Genomic DNA, 12,801 nt, shown 5'->3' with positions numbered 1-12,801 from the left:
CTATAAATCAGAGCACAGATGGAATTTTGCAGGCCCATACTATTACGCAAGACTAGCTCTGTGTGAAGATAAATGCACAGTAAATGCTGCTTGCTTGCTCAGGGTGGAGCAGGAGTTCGGCGGCGTGACTAAAGTATGGCCCATTGACCGATAGCGTCTCTTTCTAAAAGCTGCTCGCAGAGGCAGCTGCTTTATGTCTGCTTCGCTGTCAAATAAGGCACGCCGTCCTGCACAGGGAAGGAGGATAAATCAAGCATGTAGACCACTCTTCGAACAAATTCTGGCCTCACTGACACTGGAATTCTTGCAAAACCGCAGAGTTAAATGGATACGTAAAAAAACAAATAAATAAATAAGAACTTGTTTGAATGTTTACCACCATCCACTTTAACATCCTATTTGGTTTTCTCCAAATTTGGCCTTTCTGTGCGAAATCTACCGCAACCATCTCAGCCATCCCAGGAATTTTACTCCAAACCATTGTATTGCTTCTCCTCCTCTCGAGTGTGTGTTACATTATACATATGTGTGTGGGTGTGTGTGTGCATGTGTGGCTCCAGGCTAAGGAGTAGTGAGGGAGTTCCCCCACATCTGTTCACCATAAGAGCTTGTTGACAGCAGCTCTCTTCTCTCTCTCTCCTCCAGCTCCCTGTTCATCCCTTCTTTGGATTCTGTTCCCGCTGCTCCTCATCCAAGATTAAGTAGAACACAGCGTGTGTCCTGGTGTTTAGAGCCCCACCTGACTGGAAGGAGAGGTCAGCTCTGCAGCTTCAAGAGAGAATTGTTTGTGGGGTTTTTTCCCGTGTGCGCCCTATATTCTCAAATTCAATATTTCTCATCTTAGCCCGAATTACTCTTTATTAAAAGACGTGTGCGCGCAGCATATTAATCCTCATTTTGATCTAAATACTGATACAGCGACATCGAAGCCATAATGGCTCAAAACAAGATTTTCTTAATGGAATAGACGGAAAATACATGATTCGTTTCCCCAGCATCACAAGGGAGCGTGTGTATTTCTGTGTTTTCGATACAACGCCAACAAGAAGGGATCGCACTTGAGCCACTAAGCAGTTATCTGACGTTAAGGCCGGAGCGTTTCTGCACAAGGATTGAAAGCCACCCAAGCCTGTAATTGGGAAAAGCGCCATTTGGACCATCAGAGTTGTCCATTTGTTTTTAAAAGGGAGAGACGATCGATGGGCAGCATTAAGTAGATCTGTAAGAGATCTAAATGGCCCACAATCTTTACTTCCTACTCCAGAGATACTGGCCTCTAATGATTGGACAAGACCCAGAGATAGAAATGGAGCTGCGAAAACGGCCAATCAGATGGGGGCCGATAGTGCGCGACACCTACCTATCGACCCCAGCGTTTCCTCTTTGCTTTAAAGGTGCTCCAAGTTAAGATCTCACATCAGCCTCGGGCGCATATGCAGACAAATCAGCAATAAGCAGGTAGCTGAGTAACAACTCTGCTTGGTTCAGCTTTGATTGCACTGCTAATTAGCTTTGGTGTAATGACTTTTAGTAGAAAGGTGGAATCGGAGCGCTCGGATTCCATTATATCCTTCAGGGTTTTGCCGGCATGACGGACCTCATTTCGGATTGAGCAATTTCACATCTCTGTTCTCACTAACATACTCGCAGCTTTGCCGGTGCCTGAAAGTGTATCGATCCGCTCTCGCTCTGTACTTGCACGGTATTGGCAGGTTGTGCGGCAAGATGGTGTGAAGACCTCTGGGTGGGAACTGCTCAACGGGAAAATGAAATATAAGGCTCAGAAAGCCTCGAAATAAAAGAACTCATCTGTGCTTTTCTTTTACTTTTTTTTTCTTTCTTTCCAGAATTAATTATTGTTGTTCTGAAAGTTGAATTAAGGTGAAGCCCACAAAGGACGCACACCTGCTACGGCATCAGAGATGGCAGCTTAAACTGCTGGAGCTGTACAAATGGGTCCTCGGAGGACTTCTCCATTTCTTTCTTCTCCTTCAGAGTGTAAAGTTTTCCAACAGCTGGTAGACAATAAAAAGTGAGTGCAATGGGGTCGTGATTGCAAAGCTTTCCAGAGGTTTTATTGAAGGGGGGGGAAATAACTGTTCGGTTAAGACTCCTGCTGAGAGCTGTACAGTAAGTGACCCAGTTCATTTTTTTGGAATTCTCCTTTTTTGTTTCCACGCTACCTAATAATCATGTTTTAATACCTTGATTATATAGTTAAGATAGTCAGTGTTTTCAATGAAATCAAATCCTGTTTTTGTTACAGCTGATATTTTCCACACTAACCCTAAAAAGAAATCACAGATTTTCTCCTTAACAGAGACTTACTCTCATGTTTCCTCCACCTCTCATTTTATTTCATTGTAATTTAAAGTTGTCAAATGGCAAACTACAGAGTGATGTTCATTACTGTGTGGATGATCACATTAAATTTGCAGGGTATGGCTCACTGCAGTTGCCACTCAAAAGTGCATCCACAGATAGATCATTTAAACTATTTTCCTTCCACACTGTTTGTGTGTTGTGGTGAAAAGCTGCTTGTCAAAGGAAATCTGATTGCGGTTGTCACAGTTATTACCACGGTGTCAAACACTGCAGTCTCATGCATGCACGCAATGTGACCTTTGGAGTTGGTACTGTGATGTGGTTACGTTAATGCATGTGCTAAAAAAACATGGTGGTTAGCACTGTTGCCTCACAGAAGAAGGTCCTGAGTTCAATTCCATTATTAGGCCGGGGTCTTTCTGTGTGGAGTTTGCATGTTTTCCAATGTTTGTGTGGGTTCTCTCCAGGTGCTCTGGCTTCCTCTCACAGTCCAACGACATGCAGTTAGGGTTAGGTTAGAATGGTTGTCTGTGTCTATGTGTTAGCCCTGCGACAGACTGGTGACCTGCCCGGGGTGTACCCTGCCAAACTACAAGACAGCTGGGATAGTCTTCAGGAAAAGTGGAAGAGAATGGATGGAATGGATGTACAACGGCACTTGACATACATTCAGCATATTTTCCTTTGTGATTAATTATTTGGATAAATAAACCTGATTTCATTTCTTGCGTTTTACTTCTTGCTTCATGTTGATGAGAGTGAAGAATCCTTGTCATTGAGTGTGCGTGATGCTCCCAACTCATCACATATGGGTGTTTGGGATCACATTCAAATGTACTGTGTAAGTGTAATTGTTCAAGGTCCAGGCTTAATGCTGTGGCATGTACAAGTCCAACAGTAGTCTTTACCTGAACCTTTTAATGCTTACATCTAACCAGCAAGTGAAAATTAAAGTGTCTAGTCTGTCTGTTCTCATGACACACACAGAGCAGAGCAGCCAAATACTGTACACACAAGGTGAAACAGAGAGCAGAGCAGCAAAAGCAGTAGAAATGGACTTTGTTGCACGCTGTAACAACCCTTATTGTGTTTTAGCACCGCTAGGGGGTGTTGCCCTACTAGTGTAGTAGTTGGGGGGAGTCTCCTAGTGTGTGTGGATATAGTGTGGCAGCAGTTACATGCTGCTCTGCCTGTGCGTCTGTTCCGAGAGAGACCTCACCATTGTAACGGGCTGGCACCGACGCCTACCCATCCCTGCACATGTATGTATGGACGGAGTAGAGCCGTGGAGACCTGGCTTGTATGGTCTTATGTTGCTAACAACCAATAAAGGTCTATTGTTCGATTTAACTGACTGGCTTCGAGTTATTCAGCTAACCTCCACACCACATGCCCACTGGACCAGCTAGCCGCTCCTTCCTCGCCAGACTGCTGTTGCAACACCACCTCTGACTTGTTAACCAAATCCCACATGCTGACAGGTTGTCTCCTTACGGTCCGAATCTGTGTTTCTGCCTGAGATTGGTAAACACTGCAGTTCCAAGGTGAAAACGTCATGACAATGACTGCTTTGTTTAGTCTTTTGAGCTCATAGAAAACACCATACGGGCACATTAACAAGGTTAAAGACTCGATTTTCTTATGCGGGGATCTTTTTTTTTTCACATATGCATTACCACTCCCTAAGACCTGGCAATTAAAACCACACGTGATTATAGTATCACTTGGACTGGCTCAGTTCCCAGACTGCACAAGAATAGCAGGAGTGCAGATCTAACATGTTTTTAGTTGTTACAAAGAGTTGGAGCAAAATGGGGTGGAAAAAAAATCCACTTGAATCCAAATTCGTTGTCAAACAAATTATTCTTATACAGCCAACGATGTATTGAATATGTGTTAGACTCAGTCTGAATTCTCCAAAATCTGCATGAGGTCAAACGAATCCTCTTTTAGTATTCATGCCCCTTTGCTATTCAGCCTCTCGGCCATCTCTCGTCTAGTAGACGAGTCCTGCTCTCCTCTCTCCAAGTCTCTTTGTTCTTTCTAAAAGTGCTCGTCTTCCACTGAAGCCGCCACTGTTGCCGTGTCTTTGATGTGAGTCGGGGAGACGGCAGTGAGTTCTCACCTGTCAGCTTTCATGGCTCCCCGAAGGTTGACTTTCAGTCGGTGTCTGTTAAATTGGGATTGATCGCAACAACAGGAGCCACACATTACACACATACTCTGGGGAAGAAAAAAAAAAGGAACACGATGCATTTCCTGACAGTCGCGCAGGGGTTGCCGGCGTCCGATGAAGAGTAACCGTTTTTCATGGCGGTCGAGGCAGTTTGACATGACCGCTGAAGCCATTTATTTGGGCTTTCTAACGTTTTTCCTGTGGAGGAAGCGAGATATGCAGGGAATACCTAATGTCTGTATCAGATATTGGAAAGAGCTGTTCTTCCAGGAGCATGTCTGATTCATAAAGCCAAGTGTTACGGTTAGAGAATGATAAGCACAACATGCCGACCACAGCTAACCTTCTGAATGTGAAGCCAAGCTCAAATCTCCACTCCTTTTTTCTGTTATTGCCTTAACTGCACAGAGAGTGAATACCAGTTGTCAAACTTCTTGCTGGAACTGTCAAGCATCATGTGCAAGCCCCCAAACACCACCCACCACCGCCGCAACCCCCCATGAAATTCATTCACCATGTGGTGAAGCAGCACCGTGCGTGTCATGGGAACGTCTTTGAAGATACAGTTTGCTTTTCTGATGGTTTGGCAGAAAACAATGAGTGAATGTGAACAATGCAAGCTTATTGGCTTACAGAGAACGGGACAAAAAAAAAACATTGAAGGGAAAGTTTGTGAGCAAAGAGCTAAGGAACACCCGTCTCCCAGGCTTCCTCTCTAAAGCCATCATTGATCAGGAGAGAATTTTCTTTGGCTATGGAATTTCAATAAAGTTTCCCTCTCTGCAGTGATAAATGTGTAAGAGAGCAAGGGAGAGAGAATAGCGAGGTAGGGGAAAGAGAGAGAGAGACCATTAAAGGAGGAGAAGAAGAGGAGAGCCCCCACGGATGCTACTGTCAGCTGTGGGAACCCAGATGAAAGTGGTGCAGCCAGATACCAGCGCTCTTTGATCGTGCCTTTGTGTGATAAACATCGGGCTATGCCAGCCATGCTCAATGCGTCGTGCCAGCCCGGCTGTGAAGGTGAAGGGCTTTGAGCAGGCTTCCAGCTCAGCTCTGCTCAGGACCAGCGAGCATTTGCAATGCCAGAGAGCTGTCTGCAACACACACACACACACACACACACACACACACACACACACACACACACACACACACACACACACACACACACACATTCTCCAGCCGATTGCTCTTACTTTCCCTCTCAGTGTCTCTTTCTCTCTCCTTATTTCTCTCTTTCATTCTGCCCCCCACTCATGAGATTTCTTTTTTTTTTTTTTTAAGGGGGGGTAACTCGTTAAAAATGCAGCCTCGGTACCACAGGCAGCCGCTCCTGCTGTGGAGTGCGAGTCCTATTTGAACCAATAATCATCAAGTGTTCAAAATTAAAAGTGTGCAGGGAGAGCATGCAGAGTTTTTTTCTCCCCTCCACCGCGTGTTGTAATAGTAATACCACTGCTGAATATTTCATATCTGCCACTGCTTTGAAACGGTGCAGGTTTGCGATGTTAGGCGAAACAAGGGAGGTGTGAGGGAATTCTGCCAGTGCTGCCTGCATAAATCCTCACCCCTTCTTCTCCTCTTTTCTTTCTTTTCTGTTCACAAACCTGTGCGAGCAACACATTTTTTTCCTTCTTCTTCTTCTTTTTTTATGGTATAAGGCAATAGGAATCCGGCTCCCAGCTTTAGCTTGCGCGTCTAGTGTAACAAAGCCACATGGTGATTTTGATTCACTGAAAAGGGAACAGGATTACTGCTGCTCTCTGTGTCGCTGTGAAGCTAGAGCGTGTACGCAGGAGAAGGGGAAAGGGAGAGAGAGAGAGAGACGGGAGGAATGAATGCCATGCATGTGTGGGAAGTGGTTTTGGCAGGGTTTGAAATTAATGATCTCAACATGTGCTATAGTTAAGAATCATCAGAAAGAAAAGTGCAGACAAAAGCACTTGCAGTACAGCCATGCAGGGGCCACAGATGGAGAAACCACAAGGACTGCAAGACAGAAGCTGCAGAGAAAACTTTTGTTAAAACGAGGATCTTTTAATATGAAATGTCAACTTTGGTGCTGGAAAAGTCTCAAGCTCCGACTTTGCTTGAGATCTGAAGGCAGCTACGCGGGGACATCTCACAGAGTCCACTCCTTTAACCATCAGCCTGCCGTGGCAGCGCGATGGGGGAGTCTGACACATGGTAATGACACCTTGCAGCCACATTGCCTGACAATGCCTCCTTAAATAATGCACACTTCACGCAGATGGCTGCTTTATGAATATGTGGTGCTGGGGTTCATGTTGCGTGGTGGAGTAGCTATAAAATGAGTCTCTGCAAGATAAACACACGCAAATTGTATCGGCTTGGGGTGGGCATGGAGGGGGGAGGGGGGGTCACTTAAATGTGATGTCAAAAAAAAGAAATGAAAGCCGTCACGTTAGGGTAAAACACCAGTCTATGTGTGTCTGTGTGTGCGCGTGTGCCTGTCCTGAGGCTCTGAGAAGTCACCAAAAATTTGAGCCTTTTGAAGTCACAAAAATCTCGTTACAACAATTTCTGCTATTTCCACTTTTCAACCTTGGCCGCGGAGATTGCACACTTCTCTTTCAACCCACAGAATTGAGCAACAGAACGCGTTTAATTGGAGAACCGTAGTTACACATGCCCCGACTTTTATTTGACATTTGGTGAACTCCATTGTAAAGTGAAATTTCTACAGAGTGGAATAAAAGTAAGCCCCTTTCTGCATCACACAGAGATGGCCTTGATTAGATTCTGACTCATTTTACTGATAAAATGCCACAGATGTCAGCAGCGGAATCAAATAAATAGTTATGTAACTACGCACAGATGGATATTAGAGGATATTGAAGTTGTGATTGCTTTTTATCCCACAAGGAAAAAAGCTGCACATGAGAGTTTTTATACTACGAAGAAACATTATTTGATTTTTTTTAAAAAGGGGTTGTTTTTTTTTTAGATCCAGTCCCAGAGTGAAAGTAAAGAATCTATATGCAGCCGAAATTTAACACGTATCTCCCCGATATCTCTTTAAGACAATGGCAGTGAGTGAGATATCACCAAGTGTGTCAAAGTGTGAAGGGGGTTGTCAGAGCCCACGGAGCGTATCCAACGTTGTCATTGCCGCTCGCCTGTCTGCCTGTGGAGAACATCCACCGTTGACAAGAGGTGAGCGCCGGCTCCTCTCCGCATCAGTTTTGGATCACTACTCTCAATCAAAGCCAGGAGAGGAGGGCCCGCATAATGTGACAGAGCCTGTCTCTCTCTTTGCCTTTTGATGCCTGAGGAAGGCTCAACCAGAGCAACCCCTGTCAGAAACCTGCCCACAAGCCTAGACACAAAAGAGATCCAGGAATATGAGGAGGCAGATAAACAGACAGACAGAAAGTTGCAGACAAACAAGCGCGGGAAAAGTGAGGACGCGATAAACCGAGAGAGAGGCAGCGTGCAACGGTAAAGCAGGTAGATGCACCAAAGCTGTGTAATATCCAGCTTATACAAATGCTATCAGCATCGCGTGATAAGACTGCACTTTTCATTAAACGGCCCCTGTGGACCAGCTAAATGTATTTGCAAATAATGGCAGTCAGATTTAATGACATTATGAGCCATTAAAGAGGAAAAAAAATAGTGACTGATCTTATCATCCCCTTGTTTCACATTGATTGCCATATCTGATATCTTGTTTCATATCTTTGCCAATCTAATGCTCTAACAGCTGTGGAAATTGGAGCTGATGTGCATTGTTAACTGTGTTTATTGTGGTTGTGTAATTACAAACTGTATAATGCGCAATCTAATTTATTAGATTAGTGAAAGGATTGGGAGACGGCGTGTTTGCTCTGCTGCTCCGTGCTGTTGTAAACAGTGCCATCTAGTGCGCTCCAGCTGGGCTCGGGTGTCATGACGGGGGCTTTGAAGATGGGAAAGGAGCTCAGGAGGCGTGAAGGAGAAACTGTACAGCTGGCAGCACTGCGTGGAAGACACGAGCGTCTGCTAGTTGGAAGGAAGTAAGAAAATGTTGTGTGTTATTTTTCCCCAAAGCAGCATTCAGTCAGAAGGTCAGACGAGCTGTTTGTAACAGTGTAAGGCAAGATTGCTATTATAGCCTCTGTCTAGAGTACATCTAAGCGTATTTGTGTGTTTAGTGTTGTAAATAAATGCTGTAGTTGTTTTTTCTTGAAAAGAATGCTCTAAGATTTAAAAAACAATGAATTAATTTTGAAAAGTTTCCACTGAGTGCAGATATGTCTTCAGCAGGCATACGAGGTCATCCGAGGATACGCTCGAGCAGGAGGATGCAGAAGAGTCGGAAACTACCGCTCATGTCACCGCAGCACATTCTTCAGCTTTTACACCACGGAAAAGAAATCACCGTACCAAAATTACCACCCAATCATACCACAATTGGTCCTGAGACACACATGCAGTCAGAATCTCAAAATAACCCCCGACCAGACCCAGACTGGACCTCTTTAAGCTATTTCTTATTCTGTTGTGGCAAAATATCAAGGAAAATATTAGTCAAAACTCGCCACTTGTGTGTAAATGAGCTCAAGATGGATTAGGAGGCTCTGGATTCTATTTGAGGCCGTACGAACCACAAGATTTCCACCCGCAGCTGAAAGCCAGCAGAGACCCAGATGTGTGGTGTGCAGCAACTTTGAATGTGATTTCCTCTCTTAAGCCTTTAGTGTAGGTAAAGGCATTATAGGCGATCAAACATCTTAGCCCTCCTACTTGTGGGATTTGATGTGCATTACTGACAGTGAGAAATGGCCTGCCTGAAATACAATATCTCACTTCAGTGGAAGATGGAGAGGAGAGAGGAGGAGTGGAGAGGAAGCATGGAGAGTGATGCTGCCTGACAATAAGAAATACACACATACTACAGCAGTGTAGAGTTACCAGGGATTGCATGGATGCTGTAGAAAAGCTTAGCTAAATTAAAAAGAAGAGGTAAAAAAAAATGTAAGCATTAAAAACTATCTTTAAGGTGAAAATTAACTTCAAAAACACACTTTTTGTGTAATTTCTCTTACACAGGATACACACCTTTACAGCCCAAAATATCACTTAAACTAGTCACTGTGGCAAGAAAAAAGCTAAAAGGGTTAAACTTGTAGCTAAAATGTATTATAAATAAATAAATAAAGCTCTAAATGGTTAATTCTAAACAGTAAAAGGACTCGGCTTTCAAAAAATGGCTTGTTTAAAAAGTATTAGGTAAATGGTTAATCACTGTAAACGTTGATTTGTTAATTTAATCAAGGGATACTTACATTCAACTGCACTTATATCTGCTTTTCAGTTGATGTTGTAAAAATACCTAAATGTAGCGATTGAAATAGCTAGCTTACAGTTTTTAGCTTTTAGCTATATGGTATACTACTGAAATAGCTAGCTTACAGTTTTTAGCTTTTAGCTATATGGTATACTACTGAAATAGTTAGCTTAACCGGTTAAAAGACCCCTTCAATCAATGGTTGAAAAACACAGAATACACTAAAACAGTACGTAAAAGCAAAATGATTAGATAAAATTAGCTAGCTTATTTACTTTAGCCTATTTAAGTTAAAGCTAAATAGGCTAAAGTAGGCTAATGGATGGTGTTACACTGTTAATACAGGCAAAGCAATTAGAAATAATTATTTGACCACACAACAATAAACTTACTAAAGTTTAAAAATATTGACCCTACGTCAGGTTGGCGACATGTCTAGAGTGTAGCCCACCTCTCGCCCTATGGTAGCTTGACAGGCTCCAGCTCCCGCCGACCCTAATAAGGATAAACGAAAGAGAATGGATGGACACAAGTTCAAATATAATAATATATACATATTAATGGGTGTTGTAAAAATATCCATTAATATGTAGCGTTGCGTTTAGAATCATTAACTACCAGATAAAAAGTATGAAGACACTGTTTGGATAGCTTATAAGTTCTTTAGGTTTGGAAAATTAAAAGCGACAGCTGAGTCATCACTTGGTAGTTTCTACTTTAAAAACATGTTATAGTCTTTTTGTTTGACCCATGGTAAAGTCTCTGCCTTTTGATATATTTCTAAAGAGCCTTAAATAAAAAGTGAATGAAAAAATGATGTAACTCTACTGCCCGACATGCTCCGAGACAGGAAGGGAGAAAGGTGAAATAAAAACTATATTGAGGTGGCTCCTCCATAATAGACTTTTTCACCTTGCTGTATTCAGTCTTACCTTGGCTTATCTCTGCCCTTGCCCATGATATAATTGAGCTTTTCAAAGCGGCGGCACATTTAATGCCTCACATATGGATACGCATTTGAAAATGACTACAATTTAAATCTTTTATTAACAAAGTGGCTTAAATTTATATAACCTGGGTGAAGTTAGTGGAGCTGAAAGAAACCAGATGTTTCCCTTGACTTGCTTTCACCCTGCAAAGGACATATGGCTCTTCTGATATGGATACAGGCTCGCGTATAGAAAATGAATCTACTCTACTGTGTTGTGGTTTTAAAGTCAGCTGGACCCACAGTGTTACATCCACACCTCCTCCGCATATTTTCCCGTGCACTCACACACACACCAAACACACTTCCTTCCTCTGAGTAAAACTTCCTATAGGGACTTCCTGCGCTAAGTGTTGTTTACTTAGTGCCCACTCATCTCCCACCTCCCTGGCAAGCACTTCCTCTTCCTCCTGCTGTGTTCCTTTGTGTCTGTGTGTGTGTGCTCACATACTGTGAGCTTGTGTGTTTGTGTAACATTTTCCTATTTTTACTATTTTATGTGTAACTCCAGGAGTGTAAATATTGCTTCTCTGTATGTCAGTGTCTGCATGAGCCTGTGCATAACCCAGTGTGTGTGACATCCGGCCAGCTGTTCTGGGTAACCATTTCAGAAGAATCCCCTTCCCCAGCTATTCCTCTGACCGCTATTATTCTATAAATATCCTGAGACAGTAGAGATAGGACTCAATGGGACTGCAGGACAGCTACCAGCTAAAATCAGAGTGCCAAAATGCCCTGAATCTGTCCTGAAGGTTAATCTATGCGTAGGTGCACTGTTTGGTGTAGGTGCTGATATAGATCCAAGTCAGCATGTGAAAACCTATCATATTCATCAGATGGTGCCAATCTGTACACGCACACTCGGAAGCCTATTCTTTTTTGGTTACAGTCCAAAAAAATAAATAAAAAATAGAAAATGCCACTTTCCCACACTTAAATAAAGATTTTACCCGGAGATGTTTTTATAGATCAAGCATGTCAGAACACTGTCACGCTTCCATGTGTGTCACATAAACACCTGCCCATCGGCTTCATCTGCGATCCTCTGGTAGTTTTTTGGCATTCATTTTGGAGAAGGGCAGAAGAGCTTATAAAAATGATCTCACACATTTTCCAGATACGCTTAATGGTTGTAAAGTAGCTGTTATGCCTCAGAAAATACTCCATAGTATGGCAGTTGAGCTCATTGTATCCTTTAATAGCTTTTAGTTAAACAAGAGTTTTAATATGACAGTAAATTCTACGTGTAGACTATTTTCACCAAATTAAAGTTAATAAAAATATATTTTATGCTCAGATTATGGCATGAAATACACAAATTCTCCACTATCCATTGCTCTTTATTTATGTAAAGGTGGGCAGATCAATTCAAATATCGAGCGCTGATATTGGTATTTTATCGATACTACTATGATCGATACTGAGTTCTTTATGTAGGATCCTGAAGTGTGTAAAACAATACACCTCAAACATGCACTATAAAAAAATCTCTGAACCTTTTTGTGTTGACTGTAACGTCTATTTTATTTACAGGTTATAGCACATTTAAACAGCACTAGTTTTTCATCAACAAGCTTAACAGAGATCTTTATTTGGGGTGTTGCAAATACTTTATAGATTTGTTATAGCAGTTGAAATGAAGTTAAACGCAACATATAACTACGGAAGAGGATTAGGGCCACTGGGAAAAAAAGGCTTTTTTTTCTTCTTTTCTAGAATTCTGAGAGAAAAGTCAGAATTCAGACTTTTTTCTTAAAATGTTTTTTTCTTAGAATTCAGACTTTTTTCTCAGAATTCTGGAAAAGAAGAAAAAAAGACGTGCCCACTCTTTTTTTGTTTTTTCCGGTGGCCCTAATCCTCTTCCATAGATAACACGTATTGTCAAAAAGTAGAATAATACGCAGCACAATAAAATTAAAAAAAATATATATAGAATAAGAATACGAAAAACGCTAATCTAAAATAATAAAAAAATAAATTTAAATAAGCAAGATAAGAAAATCTACTTTTCATGTAATG

The 12,801-nt window shown here is 42.2% G+C and overlaps 2 long non-coding RNA genes across 3 annotated transcripts in view; one reads left to right on the top strand and one right to left on the bottom strand.

Annotated features, from left to right (window-relative positions):
• LOC309713988 overlaps positions 1 to 12,037 on the bottom strand; it is a 36,290-nt gene extending 24,253 nt beyond the window's left edge. The window contains exons 1-2 of one of the 2 annotated variants that reach the window (XR_014278774.1): positions 10,413 to 12,037; positions 10,187 to 10,289 (exon numbers count right to left, since the gene is read on the bottom strand). This is a non-coding gene — a long non-coding RNA (uncharacterized lncRNA). The remainder of the gene's footprint in view (positions 1 to 10,186; positions 10,290 to 10,412) is intronic. The other variant, XR_014278775.1, reaches the window with a different exon arrangement.
• LOC309713989 lies at positions 7,754 to 9,692 on the top strand. Its single transcript, XR_014278776.1, has 3 exons — positions 7,754 to 7,972; positions 8,319 to 8,520; positions 8,768 to 9,692. It is a non-coding gene; the product is annotated as an uncharacterized lncRNA (long non-coding RNA).
• Positions 12,038 to 12,801: the final 764 nt, after the last annotated feature.

The sequence above is a fragment of the Aulonocara stuartgranti genome, assembly GCF_965226115.1.
Source record: "Aulonocara stuartgranti genome assembly, chromosome: 9".
Lineage (NCBI taxonomy): Eukaryota > Metazoa > Chordata > Actinopteri > Cichliformes > Cichlidae > Aulonocara > Aulonocara stuartgranti.
This window is presented reverse-complemented; position numbering and strand designations above follow the sequence as displayed.